Source organism: Abrus precatorius, unplaced genomic scaffold (assembly GCF_003935025.1).
Source record: "Abrus precatorius isolate BTA unplaced genomic scaffold, Abrus_2018 Scaffold9, whole genome shotgun sequence".
NCBI classification, from domain to species: Eukaryota; Viridiplantae; Streptophyta; class Magnoliopsida; order Fabales; family Fabaceae; genus Abrus; species Abrus precatorius.
This window is the reverse complement of record NW_020874439.1, coordinates 29,727,741-29,744,655: the sequence shown is the minus strand read 5'-3', so window position 1 is coordinate 29,744,655 and position 16,915 is coordinate 29,727,741. Positions and strand designations below refer to the sequence as shown.

Below are 16,915 nucleotides of genomic sequence, written 5' to 3'. Positions count from 1 at the left end.
ATGTTTTTCATAAACTAATAATTGTATTAGAATATATTTAGAATTGGTTAATTGTCAAAGTATAAAAATATTTGAATTGACTTGATTTTTATAAATGAATTAATGGTGTATTTTGGCAAATGGTTTTATTAAAGTGAGTATGCAACAAACTCTCATTGCAGCAAGATTTATGTTATGAATTTAAATATTAAATTTATTAAAATAAAAATTATTTAGTGAATTATATAAAAAATTTACTGAATATAAATAAATAAAGCTCATAAGTTTTGTTTTTAAGCTTTTTTATAAACTCTTCTGCATGCTCTTTAATTACTTAATTTTAATAATTTTATTAATAATTATTTTAATAATCACTTTATAGATAAATCTATACTTGAGTTCAAAAATTATATTGCTTGTTTGCAAGTATTATGTTTATAATATTTAATTTTAAGATTATTACTGTATTAACCTTTTACAGTATTTAACAGTATGAATTAATTTTTTTTCGTATAGATTATGATTTTAAATACTATGTCAAATGTTTAAGGGGATAATATTTATTTTGATAATAATAATCGTTAAGTAGAATAAAATTATTAAAATACATATTTCATTTAATTAAAATTTGAAAAAAAAGTTTAAAATTTACGAATAAAAGAGAATAGATAGGAAACGTTTTTATTTATACTTTTAAAATTTTATTTGTATGAGATTAAATTTTTTAAAAAATAGATTAAAATTTAATTTTTATTTTTAAAAAATATATTTTAAATTTATCTATTCAAACATTTGCTTAACATTAATTTAATATTTTAAATATTAAAAGACATAAAAGTAATTTATTTAAACCATTTAATAGAATATCTACTTTGAATTCATTTAATGACATTTAATTTAAACTATTAAATTTTTTTAATAATTAAATACATATTAAGTGAATTTACAAGACATAAAATAAACTAATTATTATTTTTTATTCATAAAAATATATTTAATATAATTATTAATAAATTATAAATAATGAGTAACAAAAATACAAAATATTACATATTTATCAACTCATGCATCATAAAAGAAACAAACTGTGATTACTAAATAAGCAATTAAGAATGAATAAGAGTTTAGTGCCGTAAATGGGATGAAGGGGATAATAGTAATAATAATAATAGACATTGAGTTAGCTCCTTTTCACGTAAACATATGTTTAATCTTCATATGGGCATATCTTTTCTTTCCTTTTCATGGAACTTGAAAGGGCAAGGTAGGTTATAGAGTCGTTACACGTAAACATGTTTTCATACCTCAAAAGAGTGATAAACTAGGACGTCGCTTTGGTTTTGTGCATTTTGTGGATGTGGCGGAAGCCAAGAGTTTGGAGGCTAAACTTAGATCTATTGTCATTGGCAGAATGCGCTTGTCTATCAATTTGACAAGGCATGCAAGGGAAAAAATTGTGGGAACAAACGTGTCTGCGAAGGGCAGTGAAACGAGACACTCCTTTGTCATAGGAGCTACAAAGACGTCAGGGAATACGTATGCAGAAAAGCTTAAAGCACCCCGTCTAATTGAGACACACATAAGGCAGAAGTGGGTGGAAAAGAAGAAACCTTGGGCTCACCTTGAGTTTGAGGTGGATGAAGGGCGAATTGAGGAGTGTAGAGGTGCTATGGTTGGACGCCTTCATAGAAAACAGGATTTAAAAAATATACGCGGGGCTCTTCTGCGAGAAGGTATGTTGGATATTAATCTCACGACCATGGGAGATGATATGGTGTTGGTGGAATCTGATGTGGGGGTAGATTTAGCGGATACAGTATCGCTCAACAAATTGTGGTGGGAGAAATGGTTCTATGATCTACGAGAGTGACACCCAAGTATGGTAGTTGTGCGGAGGGTGACTTGGGTACGTTGTTATGGGGTCCCTTTGCATGCTTGGGGTGAATTATTCTTCCTTAAGTTAGTTTCTTCGCTTGGTGATTTTATCCAGATAGACCAAGTCACGGCAGAAAGACGACGATTGGATTATGGGAGGATATAATTAGGTACTACCATTGCTGAGCTTATCAAGCAAAACATTACAGTGAAAATTAATGACCGTTTTTACTCAATAGTCATGCTTGAAGAGCATGCATGTGACGTATTAGCCGCAACAGAGGAAGGCGTGGCTAACTCTTCTGAGGACAGCAATGACTCTTCTGAGGTTGGTTCAATGGAGTTGGAAGCGTTAGATAACTATTCTAGTGAGGAGGAGGGTCTGCTGGAAGGTGATATCAGAAGTAAGGGTTGTGTGGTTGATTCTGTGATTAGGGGTGAAGTGTCAGCAAAAGGGTGTTTGGTGGATGAGGGTTTGGGGGCTAGTGGTGTGGATGCTATGGGTCCGACGGTGGCTATCTGTGATGCTGTAAATGAGCCTTCTGAAAATGTGGAGAGGGGAGTCTAAATAGTAAGAGATAGATTGAATTTGTCAGATCCGTTTGGATTAGATGCATTGATTTGAAAAAATCTAGAAACACGGGATATGAAGACAATTGGGACAACGCAAGTCGATCCAGTTCAATCCAAAAATGAGAAAGAGAGGGTCAATGTGCGTGAATCCCTTCGGAAGGCACGCTCTGTGAAAGGTAGTCGAGGTAATGAAGGAGGGAAGAGACATAAGAGCGCAGTTTTCATAGAACCTTCTCGAAAAAACCCTAAGAATCATAATAAAGAAGCGTCAATGCCATCGCAACTTAGAGGACAGGTATCGCTAACTGATGAAATCTCAGCTAATGCTTCCAAGAGCTCCGACAACTCGCATCCTTCCAATCCTTCAATAGAGGTGGGAGAGCGAATGGTTGCTACAGATTGTAATGATGAGGTAATGGCATCGAAGTTACTAGACATTGGCAAGAAGGTTGGTTTGGTGGTACATGGGAATGATGAGCAGGTTCGAGAGAAATTGATTGAGATGGAGGTACGTGATAGAACGATTGTGAAAGAATATGGGGTTCGCTTTGATACTAAATGAAGATTGGCTCATTTAATTGTAGAGGGCTAGGGAGTGCGGTAAAGCAAAAGAAGGTGTGTGAGATTGTTCGCTCTGAAGGTCTGGAGTTCTTGGCGATTCAGGAAACAAAACTTGAAATATGTAATAGTAATTTATGTACGCGTTTGTGGGGTTCTGTGAATTTTGATTGGTGTGCCTTGCCTTCCATTGGCAGAAGTGGGGGTATGCTTTCACTTTGGGATACTTCCAAATGTAAAATACTTTTCTCCTTTTCTGGTACTGGATTCCTGGGTGTTTGCTTGCAGGTATTGGCTACTGAAAACCTATGTGTTGTGGTGAATGTCTATGCATCGTGTAGACTAAGTGAGAAGAGAAAATTATGGGATGATTTGCTTATGACAAGAAGGGGTCTTGGCAAATTTATGTGGTGTATATTGGGTGACTTCAATGCTGTGAGACAAGTGACAGAGAGGAAGGGTTGTCAGGCAGACTATGGTATCTCTGAAATGAAGGGCTTCAATTCTTTCATTCAGGAAATGGAACTTGTGGATCTTCCACTTGTGGGTAAAAAATTTACATGGATAAAAGGGGATGCTTCTATGATGAGCAGGCTGGATAGAGTCCTTGTTTCTAGTTCCTGGCTTGATTATTGGGGAGATGGTTTTATTCAGGTTCTGAGCAGAGATGTGTCTGATCATTGTCCCATTATTCTTAAGCACAAAATAGTTAACTGGGGTCTGAAGCCGTTTCGATTTAATAATTGTTGGCTGACTCATAAAGAAGTTGTGGAGGTGGTGGAGGAAGCGTGGAAAAGAGATATTATCCTTCCATGGGCTGCCCAGAGAGCTAGCCATAGGTTAAGGAATGTTAAGATTGCATTAAAAAAATGGAATATTGAGGTATTTGGAAATGTTGATAAGGTGATCTCTGATTTGACAACTGAGTTGAGCTTGATTGATGATAAAAATTCTGTGAAAGAACTTTTCGATGTGGAGAAGAAGCGTCAACAAATGTTGGTGGGTGATATTTGGAAGGTTAGGAGGAATAGAGAGAGTCTCATAGCCCAAAAAGCTCGGGTGAGATGGGGGAAAGAGGGTGATTTAAATACAAAGTTCTTTCATTTATGTGTTAATGGGAGGCGGCGACGAAATAATATATATGCGCTCCAAATTGGAGAGAGATGTGTCGAAGAGGTTAATGAGATTAAAACAGGTGTGGTGTCCTATTTTGCGGTTCATTTTAGTAGTAGAAGTTGGCTTCGACCTACTATTGATATTAATAATTTACCAAGAGTTTCTGTTCTACAGAATGAGGAGCTTGTTAATGCTTTTTCGGAGGAAGAAGTGGGAAAGATGATTTTGGAGTGTGAGGGTGATAAAAGTTCGGGGCCTGATGGTTTCAATTTTGTGTTCCTTAAGAGGTTTTGGGGAGTGATCAAGGAAGAAGTGATGGGTATGCTTACTGAATTTTGTAGAAATGGGAAGTTACCTAGGTCTTTATTATCTTATTTTGTAGCACTTGTGCCAAAAGTGTCTTGCCCACAACAAATATCTGATTTTCGGCCTATCTCATTATTAGGTTGTCTTTATAAGATTGTTTCCAAGCTTTTGGCAAATAGGTTGAAAGGAGTTTTGGATTCAATAATTTCAGAAGAACAATCAGCCTTTATCCCGGGAAGGAACATGTTAGATAGTGTACTTGTGGCTAATGAAGCAGTTGATTATGTGCAGAGGTATAATAAGAGGTGTTTTGTGTTAAAGCTTGATTATGAGAAGGCGTATGATTCGATAGAGTGGGGATATCTTTTGTTTATGTTACGTAGCTTTGGATTTTCAGACAAATGGGTCAGTTGGATGGAAGCTTGTGTGTGTGGGGGAAGCCTATCAGCTTTGATTAATGGTTGTCCTACATTGGAGGTTCATATTGAGCGGAGCCTAAAACAGGGGGATCCTCTTGCCCCTTTTCTTTTTCTTGTGGCAGCGCAAGGGTTAGGAGTTCTTATGCGAAAGGCAGTGACTTGTGGGTTGTTCTCTGGTGTGACGATTGGGGAAGGGGGACCAGATATTTCTTTGCTGCAGTTTGCGAATGACACATTGATTATGGGAGAGGCTTCGGTGCAGAATTTGTGGACTTTGAAAGCAGTATTGCGTAGCTTTGAATTAATGTCAGGTATGAAAATTAACTTCCATAAATCTTTTGTATTGGGGATTAACACTGGTGATGACTTTGAAAACTTGGCTGCGGAGTTCCTACATTGTAAGATTGGTAGTTTCCCATTAAAGTATCTCGGGTTACAGTTAGGTGTTAACCCGAGAAAGCCTAGTGCATGGAAGGGTGTGTTAGAGGCTCTTAAAAAGTGGTTAGCGTCATGGAAGCATAGGTATTTATCGATTGGAGGTAGGGTGACTTTGATTAGTGCCATTCTTAATTCTATGCCATTGCACTCGTTATCCTTTTTTAAGGTGCCGAAGTCGGTAATAAAGGAAATTATCACTATCCAACGGAATTTTTTATGGAAGGGTGTTAAGGATGGATCTAAAATCCCCTGGGTGAAATGGAAAACTGTATGTAGACCGCGGAAGAATGGTGGCTTGGGCATTAGGAATGTGCAGTGGTTTAATTGGGCGCTTCTTGGTAAATGGTTGTGGCGAGGTGTTAACTGTTCTAGTTCATTGTGGGTGCAGGTGTTGGAATCTAGATATGGAAGATTAGCTTCTTCTCTTCAACGTTCATCAGTTCACAACAAATGTTCTTTGTGGTGGCGTGATTTGCTGGAGGTTATTCATCAAGGGAATTCATGGCTGGATGAGAAGTTTGATAGAAGTGTGGGTGCAGGTTTATACACTCTTTTTTGGAGAGATAAGTGGGTAGGAGGGGTGCGATTGTGTGAAGCATTTCCGCGATTATTTGCAGTGGTGAGAAATGTTGAATCACGTGTATTGGAGAATGGTTTTCATGATGACACTAGATGAGTTTGGAATGTTAGTTGGCGAAGAGGACTCTTTCAACATGAGATCTCGAGCTTTAATCTTTTGTTGGAACTTGTGGATGAAGTTTCTATTAAGTTGCTACAAGAAGATAAATGGGTATGAAGGGCAGATTCTTCAGGTTGTTATTCAGTGCAATCTGCGTATTCATGGCTATTTGAACTTTTTGGTGGTCCTAATAGTGTAGATCAGTGTACGGCAGATGCCTTGCAAAGGCTATGGAGAGGGAATGTCCCTCTTAAGTGTCTGATTTTTTCTTGGCAATTGTTGTTGAATGCACTTCCTTGTAAAGGTTTACTGATTGATCGTGGTGTTCAAATGATGATATAACTTGTTGTTTCTGTCTTGGTTTGGAGGAACTTCCAACTCATTTATTTTTAACGTGCTCAGTTTCATCTCAAATCTGGTACTTTACTGCACGTTGGCTTGGATTCTCACTGGTTTTGCCTTCAGATTTATCGACTCGCTTGCTTTATTGGATTGGTGTTGGCTGTAGTAAAAGAGAAGGAATATGCTTATTAATTATCTGGGTAAGTACAGTGTGGTCTTTGTGGTTGCATAGAAAGAGAATTATATTTTTTCCAATGGTGTTTTGGATGAGAGGGAAGTCTTAGATTCTATTATTCTGAGATCCTGGAAATGGTTCTCACTTGTTAGTAAGGGAGAAGCTATTATGTTAGCTGATTGGTATTTGAACTCACGAAATTGCATCTGTCTTCATTTTGCATAAGTATATTTTTGCTTTTTATTTCTCTGAGTAAGTAATTTTTTGTGTATATGGGTTTTGAGTTCCCCTTGAACTCTTTTTAATAAGATTTGTTTTGCCTATAAAAAAAAAGGTTATAGAGTCGTTACAATTATTGCTTATATTAAAAGGTGCTAACGATAACTTGAACTTTAAGATGGAAGATAATTAACTAATAATAATAAATTTTTATTAAAAATAAAAATATTTACATATTGTTATAATTTTAATATTATAAATATATTTAAAAAATACTTATAAATGTTATAATTTATAAATATGTAACTTAACTCCAAAGAGAAAAGTTAAGAAAATCCTATATTTAATCATCTAATAAAAGGCAGAAAATTTACACTTAGAAAGAGCTTTGGATTCGTTATGATATATTGTGGATGATTAAGAAAAGCATAGTGTGGGTGGTGGTGGCTAAAATTGAGCTTTTTCCCTTCCCTATCCCAAGAAAATGGAAAGTACCTTCTTGACTTTGGACAAAATTTATGAATAAGCAAACCACTAATTGCTTTCTCACAATCAAATAATCACGGTTGTTTGTTAGGATATCCCACTAAACTTGATTGCATAGTGATTCTCAAATAGATTAAAAACAAAGTACTCAACCTTTCTATCTATGTGTTCTTTTTAATTGTTTGGTCATTTGGTAATGAGTTGGTAACAGTTTCTTTTAGACCTTTAATTGCGTTGAGAATTTCCCTTTGGCGTGATAATTTGCAAATAAATAAATGAAAAAAAAATGGAAGTCGAACACTTCAGATTCCCACTTCAGCGACAACATTGTTGATTATTGTTTATAGCCTTATTATTTTGGAAATTGGAACACAGAACTAAGACAATAAACGTGTAATAAAAAGTAGCATCAATATTAGATTAAGTAAAACAAAACTTCACCATCGTATTAAGATTAAATCATTTCACGCATCCTTAATTAGATATGCTATGAGTGAAACATGATTATACTACATATTAGACAGGCATATCTATTCAATCTAAATTGTTTATGCTTATCAAAAGAAAGATATAAAAAACACTTTTAGTGGTAGAACTCAAATGGGTTATTAAATTTACTTTCTATGAGTTTCACAATTTTACATGTATTTAAAAAAAAAAATTATTTTTACTTTATTGGTAAAACTAAAATTTAAACTCTTTGACTATTTCTTATAAGTCATATTAAAATTATTATATTTTTTGTTTAAAATTAAATTGAAGTCTAAACTCTTTCAATCTTCAAGTCCTCTCACCACTAGTTCCTTAACTCACTTCTTACTAGCTCTTTTCTCCCAACCACTTACACCTTCTCTTTCATCTCCTTGTTGCCCCCTACTCAGAGTCACTCATAGTCACTCATCTCTCTTATTGTCACTCATAACTTCCAAACCCCATCGTTTGTTTCTCTTCTCTCCGCTTATCCGTACCCAACCCCTCAAATAACTCATTTCTTTCTCTCTTTCTCTTCTGATCAATTTCTTTCCTACACAAAAATGTTTCTTCCATGGCTACGATCATTTGTCTTCCAAAACGTCAATTTTTGTCTTTTTGATGTTGATGAATATTTTTTTTATTTGCTTTTATGTATATTTTTTTATTCTGATTTTGAATGGGTTGTTGTTCTAAGTTTGAATTGCTTCTTTTTTACCTCAAGTTTCAAATTTTCGTCCTCTCCCATTACCATTGACACCTGCCAATTTATATTGCAGAAAAACACTTTAAAAAATTATTTTTTGGAAGAATAGTGCGGTTCTTCTCGTAGTAATTCTTGTGGAGAACTAATTTTAGATTCAAGAACCATTCTCAAGAACCACTAATAGAGGTAGAAACTAAAAGTCTTAATGAAACAAAGTATAACACAACTAAGAAAGGAAAGATAAGGAAAATATTTATAAAACAAAAAAAAAAGAAAGAAGTGAAAGATTCAAATTTCATTAAGTTTAATATTAATTATTTTATAAAATTAATTTGTCATTTTCTCTGATGATTTTAACTTATTACGTTCTTTTAATTTTTTTTTATTTAAATCACATGTCTAACAATATAATAAAGTTAGCTCTCCCAGCAAAATTATTTTTTATTCACAATATTCAAACTTGAAATTTTGCTTTGAAAAAAATAAAGCATGTATCACTTGAATTAACTGCCTAATGTCTTCAATTAAACATAATTCTTTAAGGCACTTCAAAAACATTTTTTTATTACTCACATTAGTTTTTCGTTTTTATCTTGTTGGAAACAAATCCGAATTCTTTTGTAAATACACGTAATGTGTTTTTATTTTTATTTTTAAAGTTATTAAAAAAAATTATAAATTAAAGCTTTATAAAAGAGTGTTATATATATATATATATATATTTATATATATATATATATATATATATATGAAATAATCTGTTTAATAAAATTCTAAGAATACCTTTCCTTTATAGCATGTTTGCATTATGAATTGCAAGGAGGAAATGCAATATTTTATCCTATCGTCGGATTTAAAATTTTACATTTCTAAATATCTTGTTTGGATATTACTTTAAAAAAAATTAAATTTCTTAAAATTTTAATCAAGAATTTTGTTTTATGAATTGCAGATGAACAATTAAATTGATGCATTTCCATTTCTATCATTTACAAAATTTCATGTTTGAATTGTAAAAATAGGTAAATAATTCAACTTTTCTAACAAAAGCAACTACATGTTGTATTAAAAGCTACAACAAACCTTACCCAAGTGCAACACACTGGTTAAAAAATCAAGTAGAATTTTGCATATTTTTATTATTAATAATAATAAATAAACAATGAAATAAAATAAAGATAAATTTTAAAGGTAGTTTAAATTACGAAAAATTATTTCAATCAAGATACATAATTTTTATTATGATAATTAATCACGTTTAAAATTTTTATATTAAATTTAAATTATAATTCATTAAAAATACAATAATCTTACATTTAATTTATCTTAAAAATACATCATCATCTAATATAATTTATCATAAATTAAAAAAAAATTAATATAATTTTTTATAAAATATTCAGTTTTTTAAAAAAATCATATATATAATAAAATGGAAAATAATCCCTAAAACTAGTCAAATTTTAAAAGATAAAATAAAATTTATGATATAAAAGTAGATATATTTTTAACTTTTGTCATATATGTATTCACCTCCTTCAGGGTATAATGCAATATATAACAATTATCATATCTTGTCAAGCCGAATATACCTAAATAATTAGCATATATAGGTCAAATTCACATCTTGTCATGTTATAAAAAAAAAAAATATCACATCTTGTCATCTTGTCATAGGACTCGTTGCTAAGGTATGCTTTTGTTACTTTCATCATCTTGTCAAAATTGCTTTCATCAATTTCTTCATTTGAAAATTTTCATTTGTACAGCAAAATCAATGCTCGTGCTTTATCAGCACTTGTTACAAAAAAAAAAAAATTTAACTTGTTGGGAGAAAAAAAATTAAAGAGAAAGAAAAATACAAAAATTTAACATGACTTTGTAATTATATTTATAGTTATATTAGAAAAATATTTTATTCATTGTATAATTTTTTTTCTCTAATAAATAGGGTTTAAAAGCCCAGAGAACACAAGCCTAGATAGAAAATCTAAGAGACTAAAACTCTACAGTGTCTAGTCTTAAGAGAGACACTAAAGAAAGGGGCACTTCTTCAAAATACAAAACAAGACCGCCATATTCAGGGTCAATTTTTGCCAATTAGTCAGCACTTTGATTTGCTTGCCTTAAAATATGTTTGAACCTAATAAATCGAATTTCCTTTAAGTAACCTCCTAATCTTACAAATGACAGAAAAGTGAGGATAATTACAGTTCTAGAGGTTAACAACTAAAGACAAAGCCTCCTTAGAGTCACAGTCAATCCAAATTAACTGTATATTCTTAGAGGTGATAAGATGAAAACTCCAATATAGACCCCAAAGCTATGCAACTAGGGGAGAGCACAAGTCCACTGTTCTATGAAAACCCATAATAAAGCTTCCATGACTGTCTTTAATAAGGCCTCCACAACTTACAGTTCCAGCAGCTTAAGAAACAACTCTATCATCATTTAATTTCAGCTGCATGCTCAAAGGGGGCTACCATTTGGTGAAGCCATCCATTCCTTGCCAACTAGCTTCTCTCACCTGATTAGACCTATTGCAGAAAAAGAGATAATCAAAATCTGATTTTATTTTATGAAAAAGAGACTCACTGCTAAGGGGTGCTTTCTATTATTTCACAAATTCCATACAACAAGACCAAATAAAAGTTTCCAGGATAGTAGCAGGGGACAATTTTCTTTGTACAGATTATATTCAAGCCAACTAAACAACCTGTTACTGCAAAAAGGCACCCAATTAGCTAGAAGAACAAGCTGCTTCCAAATATCTTTGGCAAAATAGTAGTCCCTAAGGACATGTATAATAGATTCATCATCCAATCTATACCTGGAACACACAAGAAAGTTAGTCATACCACGATTGTATCTCTCAACATTTGTTAGAAGTCTAACATGAGCCAATTTCTACAAAAAATAAAATAAAATTTGGAGGACCTTCCCAACTCTACACCAAATTAAACAAATTACTATGCAAAACTTGACTTTAGGCAGGGCAGGAAATAAGGTTATAAGCGGATTTAACAGAAAAAGTTCCATTACTAGTATGATTCCAAAAAAATAAGTCTTGTCCCCTTGTTAGGACAGGGGGTTAACTTGAGAAATTAAATCAACAATGTGGTCAGGTAATAGAGGCTTGATCCTAGCCTAATTCCATTGGCCATTATGAGCAAACAGAGCCATAGATTTATCAGAATCAATATTAGAGATAAGAAACCTAGAAAAATGTTAAAAGTTGTGTTGAGAATAGGACCACTTATCCTCCCAAAATCTAATAGACATACCATCCCTAATGATTCAGCCAAGACCTTTATAAAAAGTCTGCCAAACAGAAAGCATACTCTTCCACAAATGAGAGCAATGCTGAGAACCGCTAGAATTTGGATTCTTACCCAAGGTAAAATTAATTGCTAATGACTTGGGCCCATAGATTATTAGGGGAGGCTAAAAGTCTCCAGTAAAGTTTCATAATATAAGCTTGACTAACTAGATAGGTCTCTCTAAAACCTAGGTCTTCCTCTTTTTTAGATTTATAGATTTTTCCCCAACCAATTAAATGGTACTTCTTACCTCCCAATGACCCCCAAATGAATTTCTTACAGATTGTATCTATGTTTTTACATATAGCCTTAAGAATTAACATAGATTGCATAAAATAGGCTGAAATGCTCATAGAAGTTTGAGCAAGAGTAATTATGTCAGTCATAGATAAAAAATTCATTTTTTAAAGGAAAAACTTTCTCCTAATCTTATCAACCAAAAAAACATAATCCTGATTAGTAGGGGTGAGGTGGCTGAAAGGAATTTCCAGGTACTTCCCAATTAAGCAGACTGCCTAATGCCTAATCTGAGACTAATTTCCTGGAATAACAGAGGGTCACAGTTCTTAGAAAAGAAAATTGAGGATTTTTCCTTACTAATAGATAGGCCAGAGGTAGAGCAGAAGTCACTAAGGGCAAAACTAATTACTTTAGAATTATTTATATTAGCTTTAGCAATAAGAATTATGTCATTAGCAAAAAATAAATGAGATAATTTGGTTCTCCTATTCTTAAAAGAAAAAAGGAGTTTGTTCCTCATTATTTATTTTATCCTGAATAAGATGAGTCAGTGTTTTCCATACAAAGAACAAAGAGATAAGGGGAGATAGGGTCTCCCTACCTAATTCCCCTATTAGGATTAAACTCCTCTATATGATTATTGTTCCAAATAATAGACATAGAAGGAGTGGAGATATACTGGAAAATAAGATCTACTAAATTCTGGTAAAGACCAATTTGTTGAATGGTGTATTTTATGAAGGCCTCCTTTTCAAGGTCTAACTTAATCATCATGTAACTATTATTTCTATTCAGTTTATTAAAAGAATGAATCAATTCTTGGAGGATTAAGGTATTATCAATGCCTTATCTTCCAACAATAAAACTGGATTGATTCTCAGAGATTAAGCAGGGCAAGGAACTCCTAATTCTGTTTGCAAGGATTTTTATAACAATTTTGTTACTAATATTACAAATGGAGATAGGCCAAAAGTTCTTTAAGTGCTTAGAATTTTCTATTTTTGGGATTAGGACAATAAGAGTGACATTCACCTCAGTAATCTTAAAAGGGTTACTAAAAATAGAAGAAACATAATTATGGATAAAAAGGGCTAAAAAAGCCCATTGGTTCTTAAAGAATAAAGCATGAATACCATCAGGACTAGGGGATTTTAGATTCCCTATACTAAATAAAGAGGATTTTATTTCTTTCATACTTAAATTAGTATTTAAAATAGCTAACTCAGATTCTTTTAGAAGGAAAAAGGAAGATATAGTGCTAAGGGGAGGGCTATTAGGGCAGGGGTCAAAGTATGTATTTTTAAAGTATTAAACAACAAGGGCTTGAAGTTTTTAAGGGTCTTGTTCCCAATTGCCTAAATTATCCTTTAGGGTTTCAATAAGGTTCTTTTGCCTACAAATAACAATAGCTCCTTGAAAAAAAGCTATGGTTTCTATCTCCTAGTTTAAGTCAATTGGATTTATAATGATAGAACCAGAATAATTCCTCTTGGTCCAAGGTTTTTTGATAATCATTCCATAATGATCTCATAAGATTAATTAGGAAGGGTTTTCCTTGGAGGACAATTTGTAGGATATGCCCCTAATTCTATTTAGTAAACGCCTCTTTCTTTTAAAAATGTTGCCAAGGGTATTTATATTCCAATAAAAAATGTTTCTTTGAAAACAATTTATATTATCATTTCAAGATTTAGAATAACTAAGAGTTCCTTACTTGATTAGGGTAATCACTATGGTAGACCCAGGGGGCAAGAAATTTAAAGGATTTTTTATGAGAAACAAAACTATCCTTATTTCTAATTTTTAACTAGAGCCTATCATGGTCAAATTTTAAAAGGGGAAGGTGGATCAATGAGCTATTGTGGAAAAGCATTCTCCAAGAGTCGTTTGCAACGACTTTATTTATCCTCTCCTTAATACTGCCTTTATGCTAAGTGAAAGGGTTACCTTTAAAACCCAGATCCTATAACCCACAAAAATTCAGGCAATCAACAAACTGCTGGATAAGGTTCAAGTTAGTAGACCTATCCCTAACTTTTTTGTGTTGATAGAGGATAGAGTTGAAGTCTCCAGCTAAGCACTAGGGCTTCTTAACAGAAGAGCTGAATTCAATTAACAACTTCCAACACTCAGCTCTTAAGTTCTCTTGGGGACTAGCATAGATTGATGATAAGATCCAATCCTAATGCCCATTACTAATATTTAGATGAATCATGTAATTATTCTTTGTTATAGGGCTAACTTTAAGTTTACTGGTGTTCCAACAACACCAAATCCCCTTAGCAAACTCTTTAGCATCAACCTTAATAAACCCATCACGGTTAATCTTTTTAATGACAGAGTCAACCTTCTCAGAGCTAATTCTTGGCTCAAAAAGAGCAATAAAATCTAAATTGTGAATTCTAATTAAATTATTAACAAGTCTATAAGAGGTACTGTTCCCATTCCAAAATAATTAATAAATGAACTAACTAGATAGGGTTTTGAGCATTTGTGAGATATTGGGATAGCTTACTGTGATTAACTAAAGGCAAGACAGTTTCAGTAGAAGTAGACACCAGCCTATTAGTATTTTCAAGATCCCAGGATAAAGAGGTGTCTGGGAGTCTATCAGTAGGGGAAAGTTTCTGAAGATCTTGGTTATTTCACAAAATTTCAAGGTTAAGGCCTAGAAGATCCTACAGTAGAAACTCTTTAAATTAATAATGTCAGGACCGGAGAAATTTATTAATTTAGAGAGTTATTAATTTATCGATAAATTAATAATTATTAATTTAAAAAGTTTTTAAGTAATTATACTGTACATACCAAACAAAAAGGCAAATTAATCTATGCCTCTTAGAATTACGTTGCAGCGAACCTTGGGACTCAACGTACAGTAAATTAGTAACTACACTACATATGCATTGGAAATCAATAATGACTTTTAAAGTACAGTAAATGTAAACAAGAGGAACAAATGTGTTCAATGTATTCTTAAGCAAGTTTAGCATATATAAATTACATGAATGTGTTAGAGTATTCAAACCATATCTCACAAGATGGCTTCTCATCTAAAAGGTGTTGCAAAATCAACTATGTCAGATCAAATACGTAAGGAGTTGTGTGAGTATAAGAGAGATAATCCTGCAAGCACACAAAAAGACTTGCAGAGATGGCTTGAGAGAAAATTTCAGTTGAAAGTTAGTCAAGGAACAATATCAAACACACTTAAGCGGTCAGATGACTATCTCTCTGCTAAAATAGAAAAGGGAAGAGTAGAGATCAAAAGACACAAACCAGCAAAATATCCTGACATGGAGAAGGTTGTTTATGAGTGGTTTCTCCAGCATCAAGAACGTGTGAATATTACAGGAGAATTAATTTTGCAAAAGGCAAGAGATACAATGAAACTCGCGTACCTTCATGATGATTCAAATTTTAACTTCTCTATAGGATGGCTTAGGAAATTCAAGCACTAACATGGCATAAAGTCATTTCGTCGTTTTGGCGAGAGTGGGTCTGTTGATATACAAGACATGGAGCAGAAATTGGTATCGATTCGGGAGAAAATTGATCAGTTCCCTATGAAAGATGTTTTCAATATGGATGAAACTGGGTTGTTTTATAGGCTACAAGCTGATCATTCACTGGCAACAAAACAACTTGAAGGAAGAAAACAAGATAAAGAAAGGCTGACGGTAGTTATTTGTTGCAATGAAGATGGCTCTGAAAAAATCCCTCTATGGATTATTGGGAAATATGTAAAGCCTCGTTGCTTCAAGAATGTCAACATGAATAGCTTGAATTGTCAGTATCGAGCTAACAAAAAAGCATGAATGACTAGTGTGCTTTTTGATGAATATGTTCGTTCATTTGACCAAATGATGCATGGTAGAAGAGTTCTACTTGTAGTGGATAATTGTCCAACACATCCAAGAAATATTGAAGGGCTAAGAAACGTTGAGTTGTTCTTCTAGAACCCAACATGACATCAAAGATTCAACCTTGCGATGCTGGGATAATAAAAGCTTTCAAGATGCTTTACCGTAGAAGGTTTTACCGCCAAATATTGGAAGGTTATGAGGTGGGACAATCTGATCCAGGGAAGATAAATGTCCTTGATGCTATCAATTTGGCAATCCCAGCTTGGACGATAAATGTTCGAAAAGAAACAATAGCGAATTGCTTCCGACACTTTAAAATTCGTTCAGATAGTGACGTTGCAAGAAATTTGGATGAATCCACTTTTGATGAAGAAACTCAAGACCTCGAGACTATGATCAATCAATGTGGCTATCGTAATAAGATGGATATCGACAATCTAATGAACTACCCAGGTGAAAATGAAGCATGTTTGGAGGTTCAGAGTTTAGAAGATATTGTGGGTACTATTATTGAGAACAATGCAGAGGATGACGACGAAGATGATACAATGTCTTTGGAGCCTGTTACGCGAAAGGAAGCACTTATGGTGTCGAACACTTTTTACAACTTTATGATACAATACAAAAATACAACACCTGAGCTATTGGATGCAATAAGAAAAGTTAGAGATGAGCTCCAAATAGACTTGAACTTTAAAGGAAAACAGACAACTATTGAATCATATTTCAATAGAGTGTAATATATTTTTTTCAGTTTCTATGAATTATTAATTTATGATTTTCTTGGGACCAAAAATTATAAAGGGATCTCCCGAAAAATTATTATCTTATTATTTTATCGAGTTTTTTAATTTTTTATATTGGCCCAAGTCGGGACCGGATAAATTTATTATTTTAGAGAGTTTATTAATTTATTGAGTATTAATTTAAAGAGTTTCTATTGTATATAGAGTGCCCTATTTTAGAATTTTTCTAGATGACATTTTGAAATTGTTTCATAAGCATGAAAGTTTTCTTATTGTCCTTCTCATTAGAAGGTTCTTGATTTACCTGATTATTATTAGGAGATTCTAGTTTCTTAAAGTTTAAAGAGTCCTTAATACCTTTATCTATTTTTTCACTATGCGGGGAAGGTTTAGCCTTAATT

General features: G+C 33.0%; 1 pseudogene; it reads left to right on the top strand.

Moving 5' to 3' along the window:
- The first annotated feature begins 14,943 nt into the window (after positions 1-14,943).
- Positions 14,944-16,508, top strand: LOC113850527 (annotated as a pseudogene).
- The last annotated feature ends 407 nt before the right edge of the window (positions 16,509-16,915 follow it).